Source organism: Haliotis rubra, unplaced genomic scaffold, assembly GCF_003918875.1.
Source record: "Haliotis rubra isolate DU_JTF1 unplaced genomic scaffold, ASM391887v1 Scf1463, whole genome shotgun sequence".
NCBI classification, from domain to species: domain Eukaryota; kingdom Metazoa; phylum Mollusca; class Gastropoda; order Lepetellida; family Haliotidae; genus Haliotis; species Haliotis rubra.
This window is the reverse complement of record NW_025765407.1, coordinates 53,602-67,158: the sequence shown is the minus strand read 5'-3', so window position 1 is coordinate 67,158 and position 13,557 is coordinate 53,602.

Sequence of the window (13,557 nt, the reverse complement as noted above, 5' to 3'; positions counted from 1 at the left end):
TGTTATAACTACCAAACTTGGAAGTTTATTCTCATGCTGTTGATCACTGGATTGTCTGGTCCAGACTCGATTATTTACAGACCGCTGCTATATAGCTGGAATATTGATGATTGAGGCGTAAAACTAAACTAACTCACTCGAAGTTTATTCATTCAAATAAACAGAAAAGCTTCTGTGGGGAGCGATATCTGAAAACATGTACTTGCTTCACTTGCACGGTACCAAGATCTTAATCGGTTGTTTTCTAAAGTCATATTACTATTGAATATCTCCCTTCACATCAGTTGATAGCCAATCACTTGGCGATATTGCTGCCTTTCTTGCTTTATATATGTCGGCAGGCTTGCTTCTTCTACGGCAGAGGCAGTAAACGTTTGCTCAAAGCAGTTGTGAATTTGAGCGAAACCGTAGACACATAATACACGGGAATCTAAAATCGTATTGTCTTTGAAGTAGGTTAGTGAGCTGCGTTTTATGAGCCACCATAGATTTAGCAATGTTCCAGCAAAATCCCACCAGGGGGACACCAGAACTGAACTTCACACATTGTAACCGGGCTAGGGCTCGAAACCGGACCTTCGGGGCGACAAGCGAACAACTTAACCGCAAGGCTACTCTACGCCCCGCCTTCGAAGTAAAGCTGTACCTGTTTGTGGAGTATTGAATACATGACTTCAGAATAACCATAGTGTGCGCTTGGATTCTGTGTTGGCAAAAGCAAGTTCTTGACTACAACGTACATGTCAATTATGGAAAAACTTACACTTAGCGTGAAATAGCGGGATTTCTTGTGTTATTTCTTACCTAAGAGTGATTTGGCACTTTAATGAGCAAGTGGGTAGCAGTGTTTAATTTGTAGTCAAACAGGGGACAGTGTGGTATATTGCTGTTGAGTTCGCCTGTCCCGCGTTTCATTCCCAACATGGATTCAATAGTTAAACCCCATTTCCGGTTTTGTCCATTAAGATATGACATGAGTATTGCTAACGGCAGTGTAAGAAAACACATGCACACAGTGTGTCGTGCCAAACAGTAGTACGGCAACCTTAGAAAAAGGTTTAGTGAGTTGGTGAGTTAAATTGTACATCGCATCGGCAATATTACAGCCATATAGCGATTAAAACCAGGTAATCAATTTAAATAGCTGTCGACTAAGGACAGTAAAACCATCTAGACCATCACAGATATATACTTAAAACTAGTAATTACATCTAAATACTTTAACTTTAGAGGACAATACCATATTTAAAAAACAGGCTCTAGGTCGCCAACAACCGAAGGTAGATCATCATACTAAGGAACATGGGGACTTACAGTACATTTGCTTCCTGCATGAACCCTAGCTGGATTTACATCATCCCTTCAGCCGCTGGCGATTGTAGGACAAGTTTAGCCGAATTTTAAAAGAACAAATATGCTACGTTTAAAATTTAAGCTTAAATTTAACTTTGAATGTTTTGGGACTTACGTATAGAAAAGGTTGAATGTTCTTTCACCTGTATTTTCACAATTTTATTCGCAACAGATATGATCCCCCCAGTGGCCGTTCGTCCTGGTGATTCCCTGAAGACAAGTTGCATATACCGATCTGTTTCTTCTAAGAAAACTACATTCTACGGTTTAGCTACAAGTGACGAGATGTGTTATACTGCACTCGTCTATTACCCTAAAATTGTCAACAGGTCTAGCAAGTGTGTCACTTGGAAGACTCTCAACCTCTGTGACCTGGAAAACGGAGCACTTATGGGTTGCAGGATTGCCGATTTCTGCAATAATTCACATCCCAACACGAAAATGGTTATGGACAAGGTAAGCTGAAAAACTTTCCAAAAAGACATGTATTGTTTCTGTCAGTATTTACGACTTTAACTTCATATTTAACTTCAAATGAATATCCTTTGGAGCAGAACTGTCATTGTGTAGAATCTGCTGGTTCTGTAAACAAGATTAATCTGAACGACAAAAATTGTGTACAATACAGTACTTTAATTTGAATCGTACCATTTAGTCCCGTGAATTTCAGGTAAAATAAGCTTAGTATTTGTTTGCGCGATCCCCTCTTCCAATGACTCTGTTTTGGGAATCATAAATATCAGAAACTAACAATGGACTGTTCTTGTAGAGATTTCTAATTATTATGAAAAACATTTTAGGTGGCTTATTATAGTCGCAGGTTCATTAGTGTAATCAGATCAATCTTTATAGTTACCTGTTCGCATGGGTGACAGAGTAAACTTTCATGTTGCTGCGCAGTCGCGTCCCATGAGTGAGTAAGTGAGTGAGAGTTTAGGTTTACTCCGCTTTCAGCTTCATTCCAGCATTACCACGTCGGTGCGTCCATTGTGCAGTTCAAAGACTTGTGACCATTACTAAATTTGATATTAGAGTGAGTGAGTGAGTTAATATTAATGTCACATCGGCAATATCTCCTCCATATCGTGACGAAAACAATTTATACAATATAAATGAAACATTTTAAAGAGTAAAATCTGTCGATGAGGGACAGTAAAACTCCTAGAGTATCACAGATATGAATATAAAACTAGAATGTAAATCTAAAACATTTAATTGAAAAAGATAGTACAATATAAAACACGGGCTATAGATCGCCAACAACTGAAGGTAGATCACCATACTAGGGACCATGGGGACTTACAGTACATTTGCTTCCTGCATGAACCCTAGCTGGAATTACACCATCCCTTCCTATTGGCAATTTTAGATAATCTAGCTATAAATTAAAATAACATATATGCTACGATTAAAAATAGCGGTAGGTTTAAATTAACGTTGAACTATTTTGGGACTTACGTACCATTAAATATTAAAAAATAAATTGATTATAATGCACCACAGATGTTTTACATCGCCCTGTCTATATTCTCTAGGTAATGGTTAACTGCAGTCCCATCGGTGGATGTCTCGAGACATGTCCTGCAGCTATTGCTGAGGCTGAAAAGCATCCTTGTCTTGCCAAGGGTGTAATGAAGGATTACATGCTGACCGTGAAGTCCAGAAAAAATCCAGGTCTCAAAACAACGGAATTTGTAGCTGCCCTTAGATCCTGTTCATTCAGGAAGGAAGAAAGGAAGGACGAAAACAACAACGGGAACTTCCCAACCCACTTTCGCGCAAAAACAGATCTTGACTTTCTTGTGTCAACTGGTGTTCTCGTATTCTGTGTAGTAGTACTATTGTATATATCTGTGTGTATTAATGCCACTGTATATAACATGTATATCCTTCGGAACTCCAAACGTTCGATTGTAAAATCGTACTGAATTTTCAAGACATGTTCAGCAAAATTTGAACAATACTGCGTGAAAATGAACTAATTATGCATGGACATATCAAGGGGAGGAGGTCTCAGCATGCTGACCTATCATTTTCACCTACTGGTACTTTGACATTAATTAACAATAATACTAAATGATTGCAGAATTTCGAATAATGAGATCATTGGGAACACTAATAAATGATAAAGCATTATTTTTAATAACAAAGTTATATACTATTGTAATCAAACAGCACAGTGATACAATGCTGTATCAAATCAACGCATTGGTGACATAATGTGACTTCACAACACAGAGACAAATTGCTTTAACTTAACTGCTCGGGCCAGTGATAAAACATTTGAAGTTATTAACACTGTGACAAAGCATTCCGAGATTTGGGGACTTTTGAGGTGTGTGATGACATTTCATGCGCTGAAAGTTAATGAAGTAAGACTCTCATGATATTTCGATATGCAAGAATATGCACTGATAACTTGATGTAATCTTTAAAGCTGTTGCCAGTAGAATATACTCAGTATTTTTCGTCTTTTTTTTAACTATAATTTTTACTCATGAAATGTTTGACCTCTATCACGAAACGTCTCCAAAGCGTGTTTAGAATACTAAACATCTACTGTGTAGTTAGCACATTTATTACCCACGTGGTCAACGTATGGGTAGTTGCATATTAATCTCGTACGTCACACGAGTGTCGTATCGCGTTGACCTGTGTCGTAACGACTTGACCTGAAATTCTAACGATTTGATTGGATAACCGATGACCTCTCAATTAGGTCACATTCTGACGTAACTATTTTTTAATTCATAACAAACACGTGAATTCATTCATTCTACAACTTAAATGCATTGTGGGAATGTAAACATTGCGAAAGTTGCCGTGTCGCTGTTTAATTGTGAGTCGAACTGAGACATTATATCCGTCAAAAACATAAACGCAATGTTTTCACCAGTGATGTTAGCCGAATGAAGCAACTGGAAACCAAGAAACAGGTGCAACGGAGTAGTTTACTGTAGGAGGCTGTACGCGGCGATGACAACTGACATGCATCGTGACGTCGGTTACCATGGCAGTGACGTCCTTAGTGTGACGTCATGCAAATATTGTACTACAGTACAAAACTCTTCCGCAACCTCTTTATGAAACCGGTTTCGGTTTGAAACCAAAAACATAACAAAAATACGCTATTTTGTCAATTTAAATGCATGTAAGACGTGGGTAATAAATAAAATATCAAATAACGACTTGACCTGAGATTCTAACGATTTGATTAGATAACCGATGACCTCTCAATTAGGTCACATTCTGACGTAACTATTTTTTAATTCATAACAAACACGTGAATTCATTCATTCTACAACTTAAATGCATTGTGGGAATGTAAGCATCGCGAACGTTGCCGTGTCGCTGTTTAATTGTGAGTCGAACTGAGACATTATATCCGTCGAAAATATAAACGCAATGTTTCCACCAGTGATGTAAGCCGAATGAAGCAACTGCAAAACAAGAAACGGGATGCTACGGGTAGTTAACTGGAGGAGGCTGTACGAGGCGATGACAACTGACATGCATCGTGACGTCGGTAACCAAGGCAGTGACGTCATTACAGTGTGACGTCATGCAAATATTGTACTACAGTACAAAACTCTTCCGCAACCTCTTTATGAAACCGGTTTCGGTTTGAAACCAAAATATTAACAATAATTTTGTCAATTTAATGCATGTAAGAAGTGGGTAATAAATAAAATACCACGCTCGGTCTCATTACATACGAATTATACGAGAACGAGTGTCCTTCCTATGGTATCTGACCGAGGCGAAGCGAGGTCAGAATAACTATAGGAAGGATCACAAGTATGTAATGAACCGAGTGTAGTATTCTCTATTTATTAAACTCGTGACCTTCCTATGTTATCTGACCTCGCTTTCGCTCGGTCAGATACCATAGGAAGGACACTCGTTCATATAATTCGTATGTAATGAGACCGAGTGTAGTATTCTCTATTTATTAAACTCGTGACCTTCCTATGTTATCTGACCTCGCTTTCGCTCGGTCAGATACCATAGGAAGGACACTCATTTCATATAATTCGTATGTAATGAGACCGAGTGTAGTATTATCTATTTATTACCCACGTGGTCAACGTATGGGTAGTTGCATATTAATCTCGTACGTCACACGAGTGTCGTATCGCGTTGACCTGTGTCGTAACGACTTGACCTGAAATTCTAACGATTTGATTAGATAACCGATGACCTCTCAATTAGGGTCACATTCTGACGTAACTATTTTTTCAATTCATAACAAACACGTGAATTCATTCATTCTACAACTTACATGCATTGTGGGAATGTAAACATTGCGAAAGTTGCCGTGTCGCTGTTTAATTGTGAGTCGAACTGAGACATTATATCCGTCGAAAACATAAACGCAATGTTTTCACAAGTGATGTTAGCCGAATGAAGCAACTGGAAACCAGAAACGAGGTGCAACGGGTAGTTTACTGTAGGAGGCTGTACGCGGCGATGACAACTGACATGCATCGTGACGTCGGTTACCATGGCAGTGACGTCCTTAGTGTGACGTCATGCAAATGTTATTACTACAGTACAAAACTCTTCCGCAACCTCTTTATGAAACCGGTTTCGGTTTGAAACCAAAAACATAACAAAATACGCTATTTTGTCAATTTAAATGCATGTAAGACGTGGGTAATAAATAAAATATCACACTCGGTCTCATTACATACGAGATTATACGAAACTCGTGACCTTCCTATGTTATCTGACCTCGTTTTCGCTCGGTCAGATACCATAGGAAGGACACTCGTTCGTATAATTCGTAATAATATGAACCGAGTAATATATTCTCTATAAACGATGCTGCCAGATTTTTACACGGCTGTTAAGCTAGACAATGATTCATAGACCGTTATCACGCTGAACATTGTCCAGTGCTTCTTTACACTTGTAAACGGTGTAAGAATCTAAATCTAAAGGTCGCTATGCAAAAAACAAATTGTTATCCATCAACTTTGAAGCTTCATCATTGTCATCCCTGAGCGGTGCTTAAGTTCCGACCTGCCGCAACAGTTTGCCAAATAATATAAGGTCTATTTCTTGCTGGAATGTCTGTTCCCTTCATCTGTTCTGACAATTAAGGGTTTTCTTAATTCATGTTAAGAAAAGAAGAGAATCCCGCCGTGATGGATCATGAGGATGTGTGTTCCATGGAGGACACATTTTTTCGTCTTCTGGACAATTAGATATATTATTTCAGAAAACACTCAGTGTTGATAGAGAAACCTCTTCACATCAAACAAAGCTCGTTCCCTTTGCGGAACGACCCGTGAAGGTCCGGGTTAGAATATTGATCTTCAGTAACCCATGCTTTTCGTAAGAGGCGACTAACGGGATCGGGTGGTCAGACTCGCTGACTTGGTGGACACATGTCATCGGTTCCCAATGCACAGATCGATGCACATGTTGTTGATCACTGGATTTTCTGGTCAGACTCGATTATTTACAGACCGACGCCATATATTTGGAATATTGCTGAGTGCTGAATATGCGAGTTTGTTTACAAATAAGACTGACTGGCTGAGTTTAGTTTTACGCCGCTTTTAGCAATATTCCAGCAATATCACGGCGGGGACAAAGAAATGGGTTTCACACATTGCGCCCATGTGGGAATCGAACCTTGGTCTTCGGCGTGACGAGCCAACGCTTTAACCACTATAGGCTACCCACCGCCCCTTACAAACAAGAGAAAAGTTCGGTCACGTGATATGCAAGTTAGCCTGTGGCAGTGATGTTATGCTAAGTCATCACTGCGCCGGACACTCTCCTACCCAGAGTTCCATGCGGCAAGCCAGCATAGTACCTCTGCCACAGGCCAGAAAAATGTGACGATTCGTCACATCTTGCAATCCATTCAATATAATGTACAGATTTCTTTTACTCTTTTATTTTTGACGAGTCTACACATCTAACTATTTTGACGAGTCTACACATCTAACTTTAAGAAAATATCCAAAACATGTAACACTATTTCGATTTGCGTAGCGATTCTTTGTTTACATAGGTTGTACGGCTCCACGTGCTGTCATCGAAGCTGATGGAGAGCAAACGATGCAACCAGTTTGATATCTAAATATGTACTGTCATAGACCTTACTGTCGCAGTTGTGGAAGGATATATATGTAACAATGTAAAACGTTATGAAGAGCTTGCGCCGAAAATATGCTTTCGTGAGTCCAGTCTCTTCTTATTATGAATATGCGCGTTTGTTTACAAATAAGAGAAAAGTCCAGTCACGTGATATGCAAAATTAGCCTGTGGCAGTGATGTTATGTTAGTCATCGCTGTGCCGGAGTGTGCGCCGGGTGTGGTACTTTATCAGACGATAATATGCACTTTTGCATTACGTCACAATGTAATGCCATTTTAGTCTGCCCCCTCGTAATCGAACAATTTTGCATTACGTCACAATGTAAGCGACGTCTCATGCATTTCTGTTTTCATCGCCTCGTATGGTTAGCCTCCTACAGTAAACTACTCTGTTGCATCCCGTTTCTTGGTTTGCAGTTGCTTCACGCAGCTAACATCACTGGTGGATTCATTACGTTTATGCTTTCCGACGTTTAATATGTCGCAATTCGACTCACAAGTTTTCAGCGACACGGTAACGTTCGCAATGTTTACATTCCGACAATGCAATCGTGGAATGTCGCTTGACTACTCAGCTTCATCTGGATGTACTGATCTAAACTTACGTTGGTAGTAGAAATGCGACGTTCATATTGCCCCATATGGTTTACGTTAATCACAGAGGTAATTAAAATAATTTAGAGAAGATATTTAATCCGAACGTAAACCGTCATCAAACTGTTTATCCTTTTTTTCTGGTAACGTGCGTCTTAACGTAGGGGCTGATACATCAATAGAACAGCGCCAGTTAGCCCTGTGCGAGGAATCTTAATTTAGGTCACTGACACCGTCGTTTGTTTTTCGCCTTAGAGTAATCGTAATTATCCTCAGAAAGTATTGAATTTGGCATTTTAGAAAAGAAATACAGTTCGCGCTACCACCATGTATAGTGTAATAAAGCACACTTTCGCCCTGAACAACTGTGTTATTTAAGGAATAATAATAGTTCAGGCTTACTGATCATTCTTTTACAAACACCAAAGGCGTTTGCAAAAGGACATTGTGTTGACCCAGCTCCAAGCATGCCTAGGAGGGTAAATGGTTTAATAACAGCTAAAGTCTCTTTTTTAGGCTATTTTCCCACTTTTTTTATCTTTATCGAATCGCTCAAAAATTGTTTCATTTGAAAATGAGTACGTCAACACACCCTTCAACACACCCGTCAACACATCCATCACACTCACCGTGATAGAAACAGTTTGATGTTACTCCGCTTTTTACAAAATAAGATAAACTGTGAAGATCGTGGTTAGATCTTCAGCAACGCAAGCTTGTCGTCATAGGCGACTAACGGACACGGGTGTTTTTGGTTGAATATGGGTGTCGACCTCACGCTATCTCACGTCAGTTGCTTCACCTAAGACGATTAGGTCACTTGTGATCACATATTAGGAAGTATTTCACCCAAATCCTCTTTGTCCATACAATTGGCTAATGTGTGTTACATGGACTGCGATGGCGATGGAATGACCAATGTTCAGGAACTGGGTGACCCCCAGTGCATCTGGACACCTTGAGCCACGCCCACAAGGACCGCTGTTCTGACACACCCAGGTATGTCCTTTTGTGCCATGGAACTTGAATGAAGACAATGTTCCTTTTAGGAGATTGCTGGATTTTATACATCATTATACATCATAGCGAGTTCATACTTGTATCTGCTGAAAATCACGACCACTGAATGATTTGTTTGGCAAACATCATGGTTTTTAAACCATATGAAAGCCGGTATGCTCGTAACACTGCCACACTGCCACAAGCAGGGTCAGCCGATATGCAAACAATCTGGATCCGCTTAATTACTTATAAGTAACTTCGACAACGAAAACATGTGCTATTTACAATAGTTTAATCAGCATTAAGTATATAAATCAAAGCTGACAATAATGGCAATAACATTGATCAACATTCCAACACAGGAATCCATATTGCGGGGAATGCAATTGCTTTAAGGTATGCACATGACTTGACACGCCAACAAAGCATTTAGCCACAGAGGGTAGCATCAAACAACGTACATTAGACCTGTCATTTAAAGCAAGTGGCGAAACGAATTTCAACTGACAGAGTGAACGAACCAGAACAAAGATATCCTGGAAACGACGGCTGTTGCAGATGACATGGTCGATAATCGACTGATGCAACCATTGGTTTCCCAAGAATGGAAACACATATATGGAAAAGTGTAAGTTAGAAATAAAACCAGACAACACGAACTTTGTGGAAAGAAGCGAGCCTGCATGTTTGCTTTTCCAAGCCTTGGTTCAGACGCGTGGTCTAGACGACGAATGAATTTCGCCAAGACAGGCGAGCAGAAAAGAAATACCTCTCTCTAATTGAAATTTCTCGACATTCCATCGTGACGAAAGTGCTCAGCGTTTGTTTTCTTAGCTTAAAAATTTACATTTATTTGGAAATGAATTGAATTACACGTATCCAATTCAGCTAATCAGAACGCGAAAATGGAACTGAACACAACAAAATATTTATTGGTGTTTTTTTTACACATTTGCAAGTAGCAAGCTAAAACTGAAAAATATGAAATGTCTTGATTTCAATTGCAAATCGTTTCCCAATATGGTTATTGTATGCAAACGTGTCACTATTTCCCTGCAGACCTTAGCGATATTGCTTCTTATATTGTAAAATACCATCAACTAAATTGTCATAATAAACCAAATTTTGTTTTAAATGGGAAGAGATGAAAAAAACAAGTACATCGCAGCGTATCGATTGAATATTCAAGCGCCACTGATACTTATGCAAATAGGGGAACTGAAAAACTTTTTATACAAGGAAACAGAAAGGATAAGGAAACAGAATCGTTCCTTCTCAACACACTTTAAATGAAATACAGGCATTTCAACACCATACTCAACAACATTCAAACTACATACCAGAAATTATAGTCTTATGGCATGTAAATAATCGAGGCTGGACTAGACAATCCAGTGACTAACATCATAAGCAACGGTCCACACAGTTTGGCTGCAATGTCACACAAGGCAGCCAACCAGTGCACGTCATCCATTAACTCTCATTAACTCGACCGTTCATTAGGTTACCTGGAATCTGTTTCATCCCAGCGTCACAACGGAACACAACAGACTGGGAAGAAAGTTTAGGAACACCTCATCAAGGGGGAGGAAGTCACGGAACACCTGACCAGGCCAGGTAGGAAGTCACGGAACAACTCACCAGACTCGACAGGAAGTCGCGGAACACCTCAACAGGCCAGGCAGGAACTTCCGGAACACTTCACAAGACCGTGGAGGAAGTCCCAGAAGAGTTCACCAGACTGAGTAGGAAATCTCGGAACAACTTACCAGACCGGGCAGGAAGTCCCCAAAACACTCACCAGATCGAGCAGGAAGTTCCGGAACACCTCACCAGACCGGGGAGGAAGTCCCAGAACACATCACCAGACCGCTGAGGAAGTCCCAGAAGAACCCACCAGACTGAGAAGTAAATCTCGGAACAACGTACCAGACCGGGCAAAAAATGTCCAAAAAGAACTTACCAGACTGACGAGGAAGTCTCGGAACACCTCACCAGAACGGAGAGGAAGACCTCGCTAGTTCGGGAGGAAGTCCCCGAACACTTCAACAGACTAGGGAGAAATCCCGGAACACCTCATCAGACTCTAGAAAAAGGCCTGGAACATCTCACCAGACCAGGGAGGTAGTATCGGAACCACTCACCAGACCTGGAAGGATGTACAAAACATCTCACCAGACCGGCGAGGAAGCCCCAGAACAACTCACCAGACCGGGCAGGAAGTCCCGGAACACCTCACCAGACCTCGCAGGAAGTGTCAGAACGCCTCACCAGCCTAGGGAGGAAGTCCCGGAAGAACTCATCAAATTGCAGAGAAAGTCCCGGAACACCTCACCAGACCGGGAAGGAGGTCCCGGAACAACTCACCACGCCGGGCATGAAGTCTCGGAACACCTCACCATACTGGGGAGGAAGTCCCGGAACACCTCACCAGACTCTAGAAAAAGTCCTGGAACATCTCACCAGACCGGGGAGGTAGTGTCAGAACACCTCACCAGACTGGGAAGGAAGTCCCGGAACGTTTGAACTGTCTTGTGACGACGTCCCGGAAACCTCACTAGTCCGGGCAGGTAGTCCCAGAATAACTAACCAGACTCGGGAGAAAGTAGCGGAACACCTCACTAGACTGGGATGGGAGTCTTTGAAAACCTCACCAGACTCGGGAGAAAGTAGCGGAACACCTCACCGGACCGGGGAGGAAGTCCCAGAACACATCACCAGACCACTGAGGAAGTCCCAGAAGAACCCACCAGACTGAGAAGTAAATCTCGGAAAAACGTACCAGACCGGGCACGAAGTCCCAAAAGTATTCACCAGACTGACGAGGAAGTCTCGGAACACCTCACCAGAACGGAGAGGAAGTCCAGGAAGACCTCGCTAGTTCGGGAGGAAGTCCCCGAACACCTCAACAGACTGGGGAGAAATCCCGGAACGTCTGAACAGTCTTGTGACGACGTCCCGGAAACCTCACCAGTCCGGGCAGGAAGTCCCAGAATAACTCACCAGACTGGGGAGGAGGTCCCGGAACACCTCACTAGACTGGGGTGGGAGCCTTTGAAAAAGACACCAGACTCGGGAGGAAGTAGCGGGACACCTCATCAGTCAGGGGAGGAAGTCTATGGACACCTCACCAGACCGGGAAGGAAGTCTCAGAAGAACTCACCAGACTGGAGAGGAAATCCCGGAACGCATCCCCAGACCGGGGAGGAAATCCCAAAACAACTCACTGAATCAGGGAGGAAGTCCCGAAACACTTCGCCAGACCGGGGGGGGGGAGTCCCGGAACAACTCACCAGACTGGGGAGGAAGTCACAGAATAAATCACCAGACCGTGTAGGAAGTCCCAGAAGAACTCACCAAACTGGGTGAGGAAATCCCGGAACAACTCACTGAATCAGGGAGGAAGTCCCGAAACACTTCCCAAGACCGGGGAGGAAGTCCCGGAACAACTCACCAGGCTGGGCAGGACGCCCCGGAACACCTGACATCATCGAGCATTGACTTTGGCTGAACATTTTGTCTTTGAGTTAGAAAGGATGTCATCTAATGTATTTAAATTTCAAAAGCTACGTCAGAACCACGATGTTCTAAGGGAATACACGAAGCTAGGAGAAGGTAAATTTATTCCAATGGAAAGGAAAGTTGTACGTCATCGTCACAGTTTCTTGATTTCGGTCCTGTCCGTGTTATTGTTTCGACGGGATCGATTCAACTTTTCATACAAGTTGCCATTGTTATTACCAGATCTTTCTGCTAAAATAGGATTTGGCTGATGATCGACATGCATATCTGGAATGGTAACGTGTGAATGTGTCCTGGACTCTCTTGCCTCGTCTTCTCTTCTGGTGGAACTCTGATGGTCACAAAGCTCAATATCGCACGTGGAGCCTCTGTAACATATACAATATCTTTAGTATTTACAGTATAAACAGAGACACCCGATGATCCAGACAGGTTTCTGCACAGTGAAATCGTCAGGGTCAGGATATTCTGGATAAGCAGACACTGAGTATACATTGCTGTCTGTATGTATACATGGATGCGTTTTCTGTCCAAAAGGGCTGCAACTGTGCGTGATATCATGCAAACGTCGATACGTGCCACGAATGATTAACGAGTGTGATAGGTGCGTTAAGTCATCACAGGCCGATTAACGAGTGTGATAGGTGCGTTAAGTCATCACAGGCCGATTAACGAGTGTGATAGGTGCGTTAAGTCATCACAGGCCGATTAACGAGTGTGATAGGTGCGTTAAGTCATCACAGGCCGATTAACGAGAGTGTGATAGGTGCGTTAAAGTCATCACAGGCCGATTAACGAGTGTGATAGGTGCGTTAAGTCATCACAGGCCGATTAACGAGGTGTGATAGGTGCGTTAAGTCATCACAGGCCGATTAACGAGTGTGATAGGTGCGTTAAGTCATCACAGGCCGATTAACGAGTGTGATAGGTGCGTTAAGTCATCACAGGCCGATTAACGAGTGTGATAGGTGC